Genomic DNA, 15,463 nt, shown 5'->3' with positions numbered 1-15,463 from the left:
TCCCTTAGTATATAGGGAGTAAATAGGGAGGTTGCGCTAGTAGGTGCCTACTACAATGTTATAGTAGACGCTTTCGGCATATGCTTTTCCTTTACCTTCTAGATTGCCGCTAACCCGAACACGCTAATTATTCTAGGTCGTCTATAGTCTCGTATAACCCGGGGTATCTAGCGCAACTGCGACGATAGCTCCTAGGAAGGAACTATCGCTAACTAGAAGGGTAACTAAGTCGTATTTACTAGTTATGTTAGAAACACTAGCTACAAGTCCTACGAGGATATCCTTGCTACTTCTAAGCGCTCTTCGGGAAACGCTATAGCGCGGTTGTAAGACCGGCAATCTGCGCTATAAGTTAGTATAGCTTAAATAGGTTATATCTAGAGGTACGCCGCTCCGTACGTTAAGGCAAGTTTCTAGGCTCTATACTAAGGAGGCGAATGCTCGAAGCGATAGCGAGTATAACAACCCGGCAACGATAACCTAGTATACGAATCTCGGTAATAATGCTATCGCAGGCATCGCCGCCGGAAGCGGATCTACCCGAGCCCGAATCCGAACTAACTAATTAGAGCGCCGAGCTAATGCTACCCCGGGGGTGTTATTAGGAATCTAACGTTTTCGCCGGAATTATAAATTAGAATCACTAGCTGCATACCTATCGGCTTAAGGAGACTTCTAATAAAGTTTACGCGCTATTCTACTACGCTAATCTCCGGGCCTAACGTTAAAGAGAGAGGGCTCGGGTATTACGAGCGGTTAGTATATATACCCTATATAAGAGGGTAGCTAATAAGATTAAGCCCGTAAAGGGCAGCGTATATATAACCGATAGGTCTAATCCTAGCGGAAATCCTAACTAGCGATAAAAGTGCCTTAACCGCGAAGCGATATTAACACCTAGGGATAGTCTATACGACTAGAGGTATATTACTAAAAAGTTCTCCGCTATTCCTAAGGGATCGAGGCTAACGCCGGAGAGACTAGCGAACATTAAACCTAGTATCGAGCTTTCGGATCTCGAACTAGATTTGCTATACGAGCTTCTATACAACCGCGAAGCCGTATTAGCATATAACTTTACGCATCTAGGTAGGATTAACCCGGAGGTTGCCCCTCTATAGAGGATCCGAACGATCGAGTATAAGCCTTAGGCTTACCTAGGGTTTAAGCTAAACCTAAGCCTAAGAGGTATAGTTAAGGATATAATACGGCAGCGTATAAAGGCTAGTACCTTAGAGCCTTCCTATGCCTCGTATCGCAATCTATACTTCCTAGTTTAAAAGAAGATAGCTCCTAGGGAGCTAAAGAAGTATCGGCTAATTAACGCTATATAGAAGTTTAATATAGTTACGATTAGAGATGCTAATCTTCCTCCGGAGACTAATAGGTTCTTGGAAGCCTTTGCTAACTGTATAGTAGCCTCGCTAGTTAATGTGTTCTCGGGCTACGACTAGATACCTCTCTACCCTAATAGCCGCGACCTTACTAGTTTCGAGACACCTCTTAGGCTATACAGACAAACTACCCTTCTATAAGGGGCAACCAACTCCGTAGCCTAGTTCGTTCGCATTATAAACCAAGTCCTCGCGGCCTATATCTCCTATATAGCGATGCCTTTCCTTAACGATATCGGCATTAAGGGCCCTAAAACTAGGTACGACAATAAAGAAGTAGAGCCTAGTATCCGTAGGTTCTTTCTCGAACACATTTAGAACCTCGATAGTGTCCTCTGCGACCTAGAGCGAGCTAACCTAACGGTATATAGGGAGAAGCTTTAGCTCCTATATAAACGAATAAACATTGTCGGGTTTGTAACTAATAAGAACGGCCGCTATCCTAACAATGCACGGGTCCTAAAGATTGTGTCCTAGCCCGACCCTACCTATTAGAAAGATGTCCGGATCTAGCTTAGAGTAGTCTCCTACTTCCGTATCTAGGTCGAAAACTTTGCGTTAGTATACAAGCCTCTATACGCCTTGCTTAAGAAGGATACAGAGTTTAAATAGACCTCCGTTTACTAAGCCGCTAAGGACAAGGTTACTAAGGCACTTATTAGCGCGCCTACGCTTACCTCTATTAACTACTCGGAAGGCGCAGGTCTACTAATTGTTACTGTCGACTCGAGCGGGGAAGGCTACGGCGAGATACTAATATAGTGTAATCGTAAGGAGCCCTCCTTACGTTACCCTATCCGGTACGAGTCCGGTCTATAGAAACCTATCGAGGCCCGATACGATGCTAGTAAGCGAGAGTGCCTTAGTGTCTATAAGGCTCTTAAGAAGTTCCGACCTTAGCTCTTTAGAGTGTTCTTTCGCCTAGAAGTCGACGCTTAGACGCTAGTCTATTAACTTAACCGTATAGCCTCCGACCTACCTAACTCTACGATAGCTCGGTAGGTTGCCTAGATCTATTTGTTTGATTTCGACGTCTTCTATATTCCTAGCAAGAAGCATACTAGACCGGATAGCCTTTCTAGAAGGCCTACTATAGAAGAAGACATCGCCGAGATAATAGAAGAAGAGGATGTCGACGCGGTTATTAACCGCACCTTCTTTACTACCTTCTATATTAACGCTATGCCGGTAATTACTAGGTCTACTACCGACGACTAACCTAGTAACTAGCCTAACGAAGACCCTACTACTAATAGCGAGGACTAGGACGATACTAAGGCGGGCGAACTAGGTAGAGATAATATCCTTAATAGGGTCTACTCCGACGACTCCTATAATATCGCCTACTTCCTTACCTATACGAAGAGAGCTCCTAGTCTATTAAAGAGTTAATACCGTCGTATTATTCGCTATTCTCGGAGGTTTCTTATTAAAGATCGCATCCTTTAGCGATAGGCTATAGTTAATGCACTGCTCTAGCGTATTATTAACGATCTAGTAGCCTAATAAGAAATCCTTCGCTCCGTTTACGATAAGCTCGGCTACCGGGCGGCGGAGGGCACCTTCGATATCCTTCGTCGTCGCTACTAGTAGGACGGCGTATAGGCTAATGTCTTCCGCTACTATAAGAGCTGTCCTAAGTGCAACTTTAGGAATAGCTACCGACGTCTAGGAGAACTGCGTATCCCTACTACCTAGTTAGTTAGGGAGCGGTAGTATAGCGATAGGGTCTATCTTAGCCGTAATAACAGCCTATATATTATTCGGGAGGGTCTTTCTCGATAGCCGGAGGCCTATTATTTCTATAAAGGTTGCGGTGCTATTAATGCCCGTAATATAGCTACCTTCCTATTTAAGGATCTGTTTTGCCGCTAGGGAACACCTTACGAGGTTATCTTAGATAACGCTACGAATAATATAGCTAAGGAGGTTCAAGCGCTACTTGTTTCGTACGGGGCTAAGAACGTTCGCATCTCCCCTTACTATCCCTAGTCGAATGCTATTGTTAAGCGCGGCTATCGGTCGTTAATTGATGCCCTATCTAAGATAACTAATAGTAGCGACAGGTCCGTTCCTATCTCTACCCGCGTTCTAGCCCTTCTCTAGGCGGATCGAACTACTATTATCGACACGACTAGACTTACGCTAGTAGAGCTTATAATTAGAAGGGACGCCGTTCTTCTAATTAAGTTGTCCTACCGTACGTATAGCGTTTACGACTAGGGGTCTGTTCGTACTAGAGTAGATCTCCTTGCCCTATGCGCTAAGGCTCTTAAGGATATAACTACTACTTCTTAGGAGGGACTTACTCGACAACGTCGCCTTCGTAAGGAGGCTAAGTAGTATTTCGACGACTATAATGCTGTTAACTAGGAGCCTCTAAAGGTTAGCGATATAGTCCTTCTATACCGGTCCGAACTAGAGTATAGTTACTCCTATAAGCTAGCCTTTAAGTAGAAGGGTCCTTATAGAGTAAAGGAGGTCCTTTACTCGGGTTCTATATACCTTCTTTAGGAGCTAGATAGTGCCACCTTGAAGCACTCTCACCCTCGGGCTAATCTAAAGAAGATCGTTAAGTTATACGAACTTACCCGCCCTCCGCCGACGGAGGAGGAAGTTAGTGCCTCTACAGACCCTCTACCGTCCTTAGATGCCTATCGGGAGGAGGATCCTACCGCTATTATAGATCCTGTTCTGCCTAAGAACTATGCCTATCCCTAGGTTCGTCTTAGTAAGCTATTAGGAATAACTTAAGAATAGAGGGAGGGTTATATACGGATTAACTATATATAGAGCGTTTCCGATATTAATTCCGATTCTAATAGTAAACTAGACTTCTAGCTATCTAACTCTAACTCCGAGGAACCTAACTAGTCTAGCGACGAAGACCGCCTAGAATTATAGCTAGATCCTAAGACTAAATAATTACTTGCTCTTCCTTGCCTCTACCTGCCTCTACTACGTTGCTTCCTTGCTCTTGTCGATCGTTCTCCGCGCTATTAATGCAGTACCGCCCTATACCTTTAGTCCTTACCTATTATCTGTTCCTACTAATGTTTATACTCTCGTTTGTTGCTTTTAGTTTATCCTATTATTGTCTTTTACTTTTGCCTTTACCTTCGATTAATGTTACTGTAACTTTATTCCTTCGCTCTTGTTTCCTTAGATAGAACTATACGAGGCGTGTTTTCCTAATAATACCCCGGGGATAGTATTAGGAAGATAGCCGAACCTAACCCCTCTACCCTTCTAGGACTACTTCCCTCTAGATTCCTAGACTCTAGCAACCTTCCTTAAGTAACAACGACAATAAGATACTCTACTAGAGGATGTTCCTGCCCTAATTAGCACTAGCTATATAGGATACTAAGAAAGGGAGGATCCCTCTCCCTTCCTAGCTCTTAGATAGATATAGCAACCTAGGCCTATAGCCTCTAAGAATAGGGACCTTAGGCCGCTAAGCTTAGTATCTAGAAGAAAGAAGAACGCACGGGCTACGTTTACATGCCTGCTGCTATAAAAGGTAATACTATATCTACAACGATAGTGCTATAGGCTAATATAAGCTACGCTAGGCCTAGGCGATTTGCTCCTAGTTGCCGAGCATCTCTAGAGAAAAGCTAATACTACTCCGAGGGTGTTATTAGTCCCGCTAGCCTTACTACTATAGATTACTACTAGGTACTCGAACTAACTAGTTACATTTCGAGTGCGCGGGAATCTACGAAAGCTAGAGGTTAATAAAGGCGCGTAGTCGCTACTAGCAATTAGCTAGATCGATTATTAAACTTTAGCCGCCCTACTAATAAAGGAGTCTTGTATACAGCTTCACTTTTTAGGGTCTATATGTAATTGTTATCCGTTTGCTTTACCGGAATATACGGACTACGCTACCTTCGTACCCTATTTAAGGCGAGCCTTCTAAGCTCTTTCTTCTACTCGAGCACTAACTAACTTACTACCGCCTACCCCCCCCCTCTTTTATCTAAACCCTTTAATTATTATTAACAAGCTACGAACGTTTTTGCAAGCTCGTTACTAACTCCTTTCTGCTCCGGTCGACTAAGATGTCTTCCGGCGCCCTAAATCCGCTAGGCGCTAGCAGTAGTAGCAACCTACTAGCCCTAAACCTAGGCGCACTAGTCCCGATCGAAGCCCCCTCCGATAGCGCCTTAGCTACTACAACTAGCCTCGAGTACTGCTTCTAGATCGTTACCGCCCTTAAAGACCCTTAAGAGAAGATCTAGAACGCTCGTACCCTACTACGCGTTATTAATAGGAACATTAAGAAGGCTACTATCTTAGTTACGTATAGTATAAACAACTTGCGTTAGTCTATCGGTAAGCGTGTCTTTAAGCGCGAGGTCCTTAACGATATAGATATTAAACAAGCCTTTCCTATCGTCTATAGCCTCGAGACGGCTAGTACCTAGATTCGCTTGCGCTTTAAGACCCTCGACTAGGCCTTCGAATATTAGGGAGGACTAAGTAGTCTTCCTAAGAGCCTTATTAACTTCGCCTACGGTAGACAAGAGCGTATAAAGCAGGTCTCTTCGTTCGTTAATAAGTATAAGGTCCGTCGTTAAGGCGCTAAGCACCTTTCCTATACTATAATCTATCGTATGTCTACCGCTAGTAAGAAGGTAGGCAAGTAGTTACTTAACTTGTCCTTTGCGCTTAACGACTTTACGACATCCTACTAGAAGCGGTACTACGATACAATTGTCTAGATCGATCTTAATATACAGACAACTAAGGATCTACTAAAAGAGAAGGGCTATCGCATTAATAGTATAGGTTTTATTATTAAAGGTTAAGAGGCTCCTATCGTTAATGTCCTTAAATGTAAGGCTCTTCGCCTAGAGATAGAGGCCGATACGGCTACTAGTCTCGCGCTCGCTACAGAGATGCAGGCTTAAGACCGTCGCTCGACCCGTAACTATAAAGTCCCTTAGGAAGTTAAGGACGAGCGCGCTAAGGCCGAAGTAGCGCGCAAGAAGGCATTGTATACTCGCTAGGCCCTCCGCAAGGCTACTAAGAAGTATAGCGCCCCTTCTAGGGCTAACTATAGTACTAACTATAGTAACTCGGATATTAATATACTAGATATACTACTAGAAGATATCTCCTCCGAAGGCTCCTTTAGCGAGCGTAGAGATAGAGGGCTCTCGCCGATCCTATTAACTAAGAACATCTATAGTTCTTATAAGGGCGACTCTATTGCGTACCTTATTACTAAGATCGATATAGTTCCTAAAGCCGATATAGGTAAAGCTCCTACTGCCCTATCTATCTATTAATAGCTCGACGACCTTAGCAAGCTAGGAGAAGAGCCGTTCTCTATGTGTGCTAACTATGTTAAGAAGGCCGCTAAGGTCTATAGTCTCTATACTAGTACTAAGGCGATTGTCCTCGTCGGCCGCCTATTAAAGATTAGTCGCAAGGTTCCTAATTAAGACGCCTTCGCTACCCTTAAGGCTAATTAGGCCTATACTAACTAGTTTCCTAGACGCCCTGTTGCCGCCCCGATATCTCTAGGACTCTACGCGTTCAACCCTACTAGTACTATTACTCGCGCCCTTACGCTAACGGATCGCTAGAGTAAGTTCGTTACCGGCATCCTTAGCTAAGGTACTTCCTTCGACCGCTTTCGCTAGACTAGCAATGCTATCTTCCCTTAAGTCTTTAGCTAGTTATAAGAGCCTCGTAGAGTACATCTTCCTTTCCTTATCGACCTAATATAGGAGGAGTTTAAAATATACCTTTAGTATATACGTGCGATGCCTAAATCTAAGTAGGAAGGCCGCAATGCCCTTTAAACTTATAGTGTAAGCAACTAAATCGTCCGCTAGCACCCTGCCCTATAGCTCTTAGCTATCGCCCTTCGACCTAATTACGTATACGAGCTTATCTCTGTCCCTAAGCCTACTAAGTTCTTTAAGGTTAGCGGTACTTATAAAAACTGTCCTTCTAAGGAGTCTACTCGTCTCGGATAAGATATAGTTAAGCTCGCAGCTAGCGAGGGTGCTAGTTACCTACGTATTAAGGTCTGTCTTATGTCTAAGGATAAGACTAGCTGCTCTACTATTGTCGAAGGCATATATTAGCCCGAGGTCTTTACGAACTAGGTTGAGAAGCTTAAGGCTCGTAGCCTAGTCCCGCTAAGCAAGATCGGTAAGCTTACTAATAAGCACCTTACCGACGACGACCTCGACTATATATTCGATAGTTAGCCTAATAGCGAGGGGCGTAAGGCGGAGTAGATCCTTAACCCTCTAAAGGAGTACGAAGTCTCTATTTAGATACTATACCTACTATATAGTAATCTAAAGACTAAGAGCAACCGTATATTAATTAACTTAGGCTACTCTCGCGTTATCGACGGCACTAAGATTAAGGGTTACGACAACTTAACCGTCGCCGAGGTTGCTAAGGCGCACCGCAATCTAACCGCCCTTCTAGGTTCGAACACCTTCGTACCGTTCCCCTTCCCTACCGCTATCTTAGTCGAAGGCCTTAGTTACATCTCCGACGCCCTAGTTAGTAGGATTCCTTAGTTAAGTTACGTTATTTAGAACGAAGTTAAACAGATCCTCTAGCTTAATAACGAGGGACTTAAGGAATATCTGTACGATTAGGAGAATGCTACGAAGGAAAAGGCTACTAACCTCCTCGTTAATTAAGCTTTCTACGAGGGACAGTACTTCGGTGCTAACAGCTTTAACGTATACGGAGGAGATTTCGAGAACCGACTAGTAGATAAGGTTATCGCTAGTAAGGATTACGGCGCGTTAAAGCAATAGTAGGTCTATATAGTGTTACTTAGGAAGTTGTTTTTGCATAATTATAGTATCTAGGATTAATGCTACCCCGGGGGTGTTATTACGGAGTTCTAAAAATGGCCTTAGCTAAGAACGCTAAGGATGTATATATGTTTGTTTTAAGCGCGCAATGTGAAGCGTATCTAGTTAGATACGAAGAAAGGGAGGGATATTAGCTAGTAACCGGCCCTACACCTATAGGCTAGTTTTGAGCCTATATAAGAGGCCTCCTTCTACATTGTAGATAGATTATTAACCTCGTATAGTACATTGTTTATATCACACTTCCACAATGCCTATATTGCAGGGCTCTAGTTACTAGCCTAAGCGACAGTCTCGTTATCCTATCTTGCTAAACATAGCTGCCTATATTGCTATAGGTTATGTTACCCTCGGTAGCCTGTACTATTGCTACGAGTAGTAGTAGTAGTATTAGTTTCCGTCCTTTAATAGGTCCTAAGAAATAGTTTAACCTAATGCTAAGCCCTACCTCGTATAAACGTCGTTGCGAAGACTAGCTTTAAGTTGTCTTAAACCTAGTTAAATATAAAATATATATCTATCTAGCTAACCTAGGTATCGAACTTGTCTCGGTCGCCGTAATAAAAGTCTAGCTTTCCGATCTTGAGAGAATCATTTCCGGTATAGGTTCCTAGTGCATTGCTAATACTAGAGGTAGTACGTCGAGTACTGCCTATCTCGCTAGAGGCGGGAGTTCCCCTTCCGACTTGTAATAAGGTACTTATCCTAAGGGCGTTTAAAGTGTTACGGTTACTCGCGACAGATCGTTAGGTAACTTCTTATTACGTGCAAGCCGAGGCTTCTTTAGAGAGGCTAATATAAGCGGGAGGTAGAGACAGAATAATTAGTACAAAGGTAATTCTAATTAGTAAGTAGGTAATATAAGTTGAACGCCTCGAGCTATAAGGGTATTCCGGCGTTCCTAAATACAAAGGAGACATCTTGTCTATAGTCGTAAGCGACGTAAGCGACGCTGTCGCTCTCGACCGCTCCTATCGCTCCTAGTAAGATAGAGCGACAGCTTAGCCTACTAGTCTTAGCGTCGCTCTAAGATCATATAAGGACTCTAACCAATCAGATCCGTAACAAGGAGTTAGACTTTAATTAACGGATGTTTAGGCTAGGGTTAGTACGATATATGCCCCTAAAGCCTAGCCTTCCGAGTTAGAACCTAATTCACACTTATCGTTATTATCGCTGCTATTATCTTTTCTAGTAGCTATAGCCTTGTTCTTAGACTTAGATTTATCCTTGTTTTTCGATTTAGACTTATCCTTGTCTTTTAACTTTTTCTTTAACTTGTCCTTATCCTTAGATAGCTTTCTATTAGGATATTGTTTCTAGTACTTTGTATTAGTATGCTTATACTTGTAGTGCTAACACTGCTTATTATTATCCCTAACCTCAATATTAGAGATAACTATAAAGGCCTTGCCTTGTTGCTAGTTCTATAACCTTAGAGGCTTTTCCTTCCTAAGGGATGTAATTATTGCTTCGAGAGTCTAGCTAGTCCCTTCTAGTTTATTATTATGCCTCTAGCTTCTAAGCTATTTATAGTACTAAAGACTATTAATAAAAAGTATCCTAATTATTATATCTAGGATCTTGATATCCTTAGGCTTAATACTATATACTCTTTTAAACTGCTTAGTAGCTGTTTTATACTTCTATACCTATACTTAGAAGTCTTTATAGTACCTAAAGGTGCTATTAGATTTTGCTTACTTAAGAGTAACTGTTCTAAAATCCTTTAGGGTATTATAGATATCTACTATAATAATTAGTTAGTATATAGCTGCTATAGTCTCGTAGTAGTCCTTAGTAGTCTTCTAGGTAATTATGCTCCTAAAGTTAGGTCTTAGATCTAGTAATATTATCTCAACTAGAATGCCTATAGCAATGCTATATTTCTCTATAAACTCTCTTAGGGCTTTATTAAAAGTCGGATTATTAGCGTAGTCGATTCTAAGAGGCTTATAGTATAGCTTTGCCTATTTTAAGTTATAAAGTATATATCTATACACTTTCTCCTTTAGTAGCTCTTTCTAAAGGATCTATCTCTATAATAAAAAGTTAGTCGTCCTCGTAAGGATGCGATTTTCCTTTATGCTTTTTACGGATTCTTTAGTATTAGCTATACTGCTAAGCTCTTTCTTAGCTCGCTTAGCTTATAGGTGCTAATTATTAGTTAGATCTAATTTAGTACTAAGTGCAGGGTAGCCCTATTTCGGTAGTTAACTCTAGAGGTATTACTTAATCTATAGCTAGTAGAATTAGCTTTAAACTAGTATCTCTATAATAACAATTCGTCTATATTAGTTAGGATAGGTAAGCGTATACGCCGGGCTTATTATAAGGAAGTAGTGTATAGAGAGTATTAACACGAGTAAATAGTAGTCTTAGCATTTAACGATATCGCCTAAGGAACGAGCGATTCTCGAGGTAGGAATAGGCGCCTTATCCTATAGTGCTAAGAGTTAGGTAACTCGGGGTTACCGGCGAGGCACCTCTAGGGTACCTTATAGGTACCTAGTAAGGGTCTCGGCGGTATAGAAGGGTATTCCCTTATAGTATCCCCCCCTCTCGATAGCCTATCCTTAGGTTATATATTTTTCCCGCGCCGCTACCTCCTCTACTACTTGCGCTTTCTTGCGCCGCTACTAGGTTAGTATAGCGATACGCGGTCTAGTAGTAGAAATATTACTACGGAACGTCGATAGTAGGATAGAGGTACCTCTAAGGTGCCTCTATATAGGGCTTACGCCCTAAGAAGAGTAGGGCGCTAGGGAGTAGTCCTATATAGACCTTCGCCCTACTTCTAGTAGAAACCTCTAGTATCGACGGCAAGCGCTAAACGACTAAAGAGCTATTCGCTAAGGCGTAGTCGTTACCGTATATATAGGTATCCGCTCGGCGGTTACGCTTATTAGGCTTAGCCTTAGAACGTGCTGTTTGTTCCTATTACCTTTAAGGTAGGGTTACGGTACCTTTGCGGTACTTGCTCCTTTACTTAGGGAACTTTTATATATAGGGTTTGTTTACTACTAGGAATTAGATAATCGCGTATTTTTCTTCTACTTTCTCCTTCTCCTAATTTCGCCCTCGATATCTACTAAATACTATAGTTTCCCTAGGAAACATAAAGAGTGCTTATACGCTAAAGCGTAGAAGTAGTCGAGGTCGGTACGCTTAGTTTTTACTAGGGATAACGATTAATAAGGATATGTTTATTACGCCGACCCTTTGCGTTACCTACGTTATATACGCTTTACTCGCGACCTCTTAGAGTTACCGCCGAGGTGCCTATAAGGTACTAGAAGCGTCTATACGCGAAATAAGTATAGGTCGCTAGGGTTAAAAGCACGCGTTTCGTTAAACAACCTTCTTCTTCTTTTTATTAATACTAACTAGTATTAGATCGCCCGCTCGATACTACTCCGCTCTAATATACTTCTCCTAGTCCTTTAAACACTAAGGCTAATACCTCTTAAGCACTACTATTACCGCTATTATTATAAGAGCTAACTCTCGCCGACCCTTTTATTATAGCTTTAGGTTCTAGTAGTAGCAGTAGTTACAACTTTACTCCTATTAATTAAGGCGGCAGCGGTATACCGCGTAGTACTTCGGACAACTCGTTTGCGTACGCTTAGAAGACCTTAGGTCGCGGCAGCCCCTTAGAGTACTATAACGATAGCCGCCTCTATATCGATAGCGAGGCTAATACCCCTTCTAAGGACGTCCTATTTAACTTCTATAGAGTAAGTCCGGTTCTCGAACCTCGCCTAGAGCTTCGTACTAGCTACGCTATCTATCTCGAGTGCGTCCGTAGAAGCTAGAATATCGGTACAAATAAGATAACTATCGGTAAGTAGCTCTCTATACTAGATAGCTACGAATTTAAGGAAGATATAAAGTACGGCCGATATAGACCTATATAGAGTTAGGGTTGTAAGCCTATAAGTATTACCTACGAGGCGCCTTAGAGGCACCCGCTAATCCGCTATATAGATCCCTCCTATAATATAGCGTATAGCTAATTTTCTCGAGTACCTCCGTCGCCGCGCTAAGGTAAGTATTAATAACTATAGCGCTCTTTATTAAGACACTCTTCGCCGTAAGGCGGATTAGCGTAACTACGCCGATAAGATATAGGTAGGCTATAACCGTATCCGCCTTCGCCTAAAGAACGACAATCTCCTTAACTGCGAACTCTCTAGCTAGGATTAGTCGAATTACGATAACTAGCTAAAGGCTAACTATTAGGCGGCTTAGGAGGCTTTCTCGAAGGGTCGCTTAGTCGATCTAACCGCCGAGGGTTAGAATATAACTATCGATAGGGAGATAGAGTAGCAGTACTTTAAGGCGATTAGTAAGGAGCATCTTAGTACGAAGTTTTAGCGTCTAATCTTCCTTAGCCGTAAAGTCCGCTAAGGGATTTTCGAGAGGTATCGGAGGTACCTACGAGGGATTTAGGTTAAGCGGGTAGGGTATAGAGTATTGTTTTTATAAATTTTCGAGCGAGAATATACGCGACTCGAGAATACCTTAAGTACGCTTAGCGTATAAGTAGAGATAGGAAGGTTCTACGAACGGGTATACTTTTAATACTATTATCCTAAATAAGAAGAGGATACTTTAGATAGCTAGGAAATTAATAACAGTTGCCCGGTAATATTAATAACTTCTATAAAGTTTATCTACTAGTACTGTTTTAATTTGCCCTTAGTCGGAGACTAGGCCGACGAGAAGAAGATGCTTTAGTCGTCGGTAGGGTCTTACGAGCCCTCTTAGAGGGCCTCCGAGGTACCTCTATAGTGCTTTAGATACCGGCGGCGTTTTTAATCTTCTCCTTATACTCTACGAGTAGATTTAGAGAATAAGCTAACTGCTCTTCCGTTATCTAATCGTCCTATTTAGGTAAATATCCCTTCTATCTAACCCTAAACTTCTTGTTCTTTCCTCTTCCTTTAAAAGCGACGATCTCCTCGACCTTATATTCTTCCTCCGATCTATCCTCCTTAATATCGTCGATAGGGGATAGCTAGTAGCCTTTACGAGCGTTATATCCTTCTAGTAGCGATATATAGAACACCGAATATAAGCGCTTTATCGACGGAGGCAGGTTAAGCTTATAAGCCTAGCTTCCGAAGCGCTCTATAATAGTAAAAGGTCTAAGATATTTATTATCGAGCTTGCGGTAAAGACGCTTCGTACGAATATTCTTTACCGATAATAGGACTTAATTACCGATAGCGAAGTGCTTATCCTTCGTTACTCTATTATAGTAGCGTTATTATAGCTCCTAAGTATACTAGAGCGAGGAGCGAGCTTCTTCGAAGTCTTTTAGTCTATCGGATAGAAACGTATACGCTTCTTCCGCGAGCTTCTTAGTCCTCGGCGGTACTAGCGAGGTACTATCGAGGTACCCTAGAGGTAGGTACTCCCTACTCGATACGATCTTAATACTATTAGGAAGGTTCGGTTTAATACTAAAGGCAACCTTAATTAGAGATTTACTACTAAGTCTATTATGCGGCTTACTATTATAAGCAAACGTAGTAGTATATAGCAACCGAGCCTAATCGTCTTAGTCCTAATTATAGTAGATATAAAGATAGTTCTTAAGCTACTAGTTTATACGCTCGGTCTAACTATCGGTCTAAGGATAAAAAGTAGTGCTAAGACGGCGTTTAATAGCGAGATAGTAATAGAAAGTACTCTAGTAAGCACTAGTAAAGATTAATCCCCGATTAGAAACTAACTTATTAGGAGCTCCGGTATTATAGACGACCTTATTAAAGAAAAGCTCTACTAGTACAACCGTGTTAATATCCTTTGTAACAGGGAAGTAACGTACTATTTTAGAAAATCGATCGATAATAACTAAGACGGAATTATATACACGACCTCTAAACCTAATAGAAGGCGGTAACCTAGTAATAAAGTCTATAGAGAGGTACCTCTAGAGTACCTTAGGGACCTCTAGCGGGCGTAGCCGACTATAAGGCTTATAGTGTTTAGTTTTCGTTCTTTAATAGACATCGTATTAGGAGACGTATTCGGATACTTCTTTAGTAATCCTAGGCTAATAGTACTTAGCAGCGATAATATATTAAGTTCGTACGGTACTATAGTGCCCGGCGATAGGATTATCGTAATTCTATCGAAGGATCTCTTACTTAAGAGGTATAAAGCTAGGAATATATACTTTTCCGTCGCAACGAAGAAGGTTATTATTATCGAATTCCTAGTATCCTTCTAGCTAAGGGCGCTAAGGTGCCTTTAAGGTACCTAGGAGGGGCTCTATTAGTACCTTATCTATACCGCTTCCGGCCGCCTACGTAGCTCTAGTTCGGATGTCTTCTATAAAAGCGTCCTTTTACTAAGCTTCCCGAATAAGGTCTATAAGGGACGCTAGTAGCTCGATAGCGTACGCCGTTTTACTATCTACTACCGTAGTAATAAGACAGCGAGGTATTAAGAGGTTGCGGTTCTTAGTACTAGCCGTCGGTCCTGCCCTAGTAAGGTATAGTCCGACGACATTATCGAAAGCGTAGTTATCTAAGTCCTCGTTCTCTTCTTAGAGGCAGAGGCTTACTATCGTTAAATAATCTGTTTAACTACCCTCGGGCGAGTCCGTAGGAGAGGACTATTCTACCGATATAGTCGCGAGGGGCCCGCGAGGTGCCTCTACGGTAGGCCGCGGGTCCCGGGTAACTTCTAACTAACGCTTAAGGCTAGGTAAGAGGTCCCTTAGCTCTCTGCGTTTAGTATTATCCTTAAACCTATCGAAGTAGTTAGGACGGCGGGAGAGACCGTCCGATAGATTAGATATTCCCTTCTTATACTCGATCGTAAAGTTATAAGTAGTAAGGCGTTTAGTAATACGGGCTTAACGGCTATTAAGCTCCTAAGTCGTTATAAAGTACTTTAGGTTATAATAGTCCGTTATAACTCTAATCGGATGCGCTACTCCTTTAAGGTAGTATCGCTAGACTTTAAAGCATTCGGAAATCGCTATTAATTCTTTATCTAGTATACTATAACGGATCTACGCGCCTACAAAACTCTTAGAGTAGTAGGCAATAGGGTACTAGTAGTACTAATAAGGTACCTCCGAGGTACCTAGTTAGAGGAGGATACTAGTATAGGCCGTATCTAAGGCATTAGTAATAACTATAATCGGTAAAGTAGGGTCGAAGTATCGCAAGATAGGAGCTTCTT

This window comes from Pseudocercospora fijiensis, assembly GCF_000340215.1.
Source record: "Pseudocercospora fijiensis CIRAD86 unplaced genomic scaffold MYCFIscaffold_9, whole genome shotgun sequence".
NCBI classification, from domain to species: domain Eukaryota; kingdom Fungi; phylum Ascomycota; class Dothideomycetes; order Mycosphaerellales; family Mycosphaerellaceae; genus Pseudocercospora; species Pseudocercospora fijiensis.
This window is presented reverse-complemented; position numbering follows the sequence as displayed.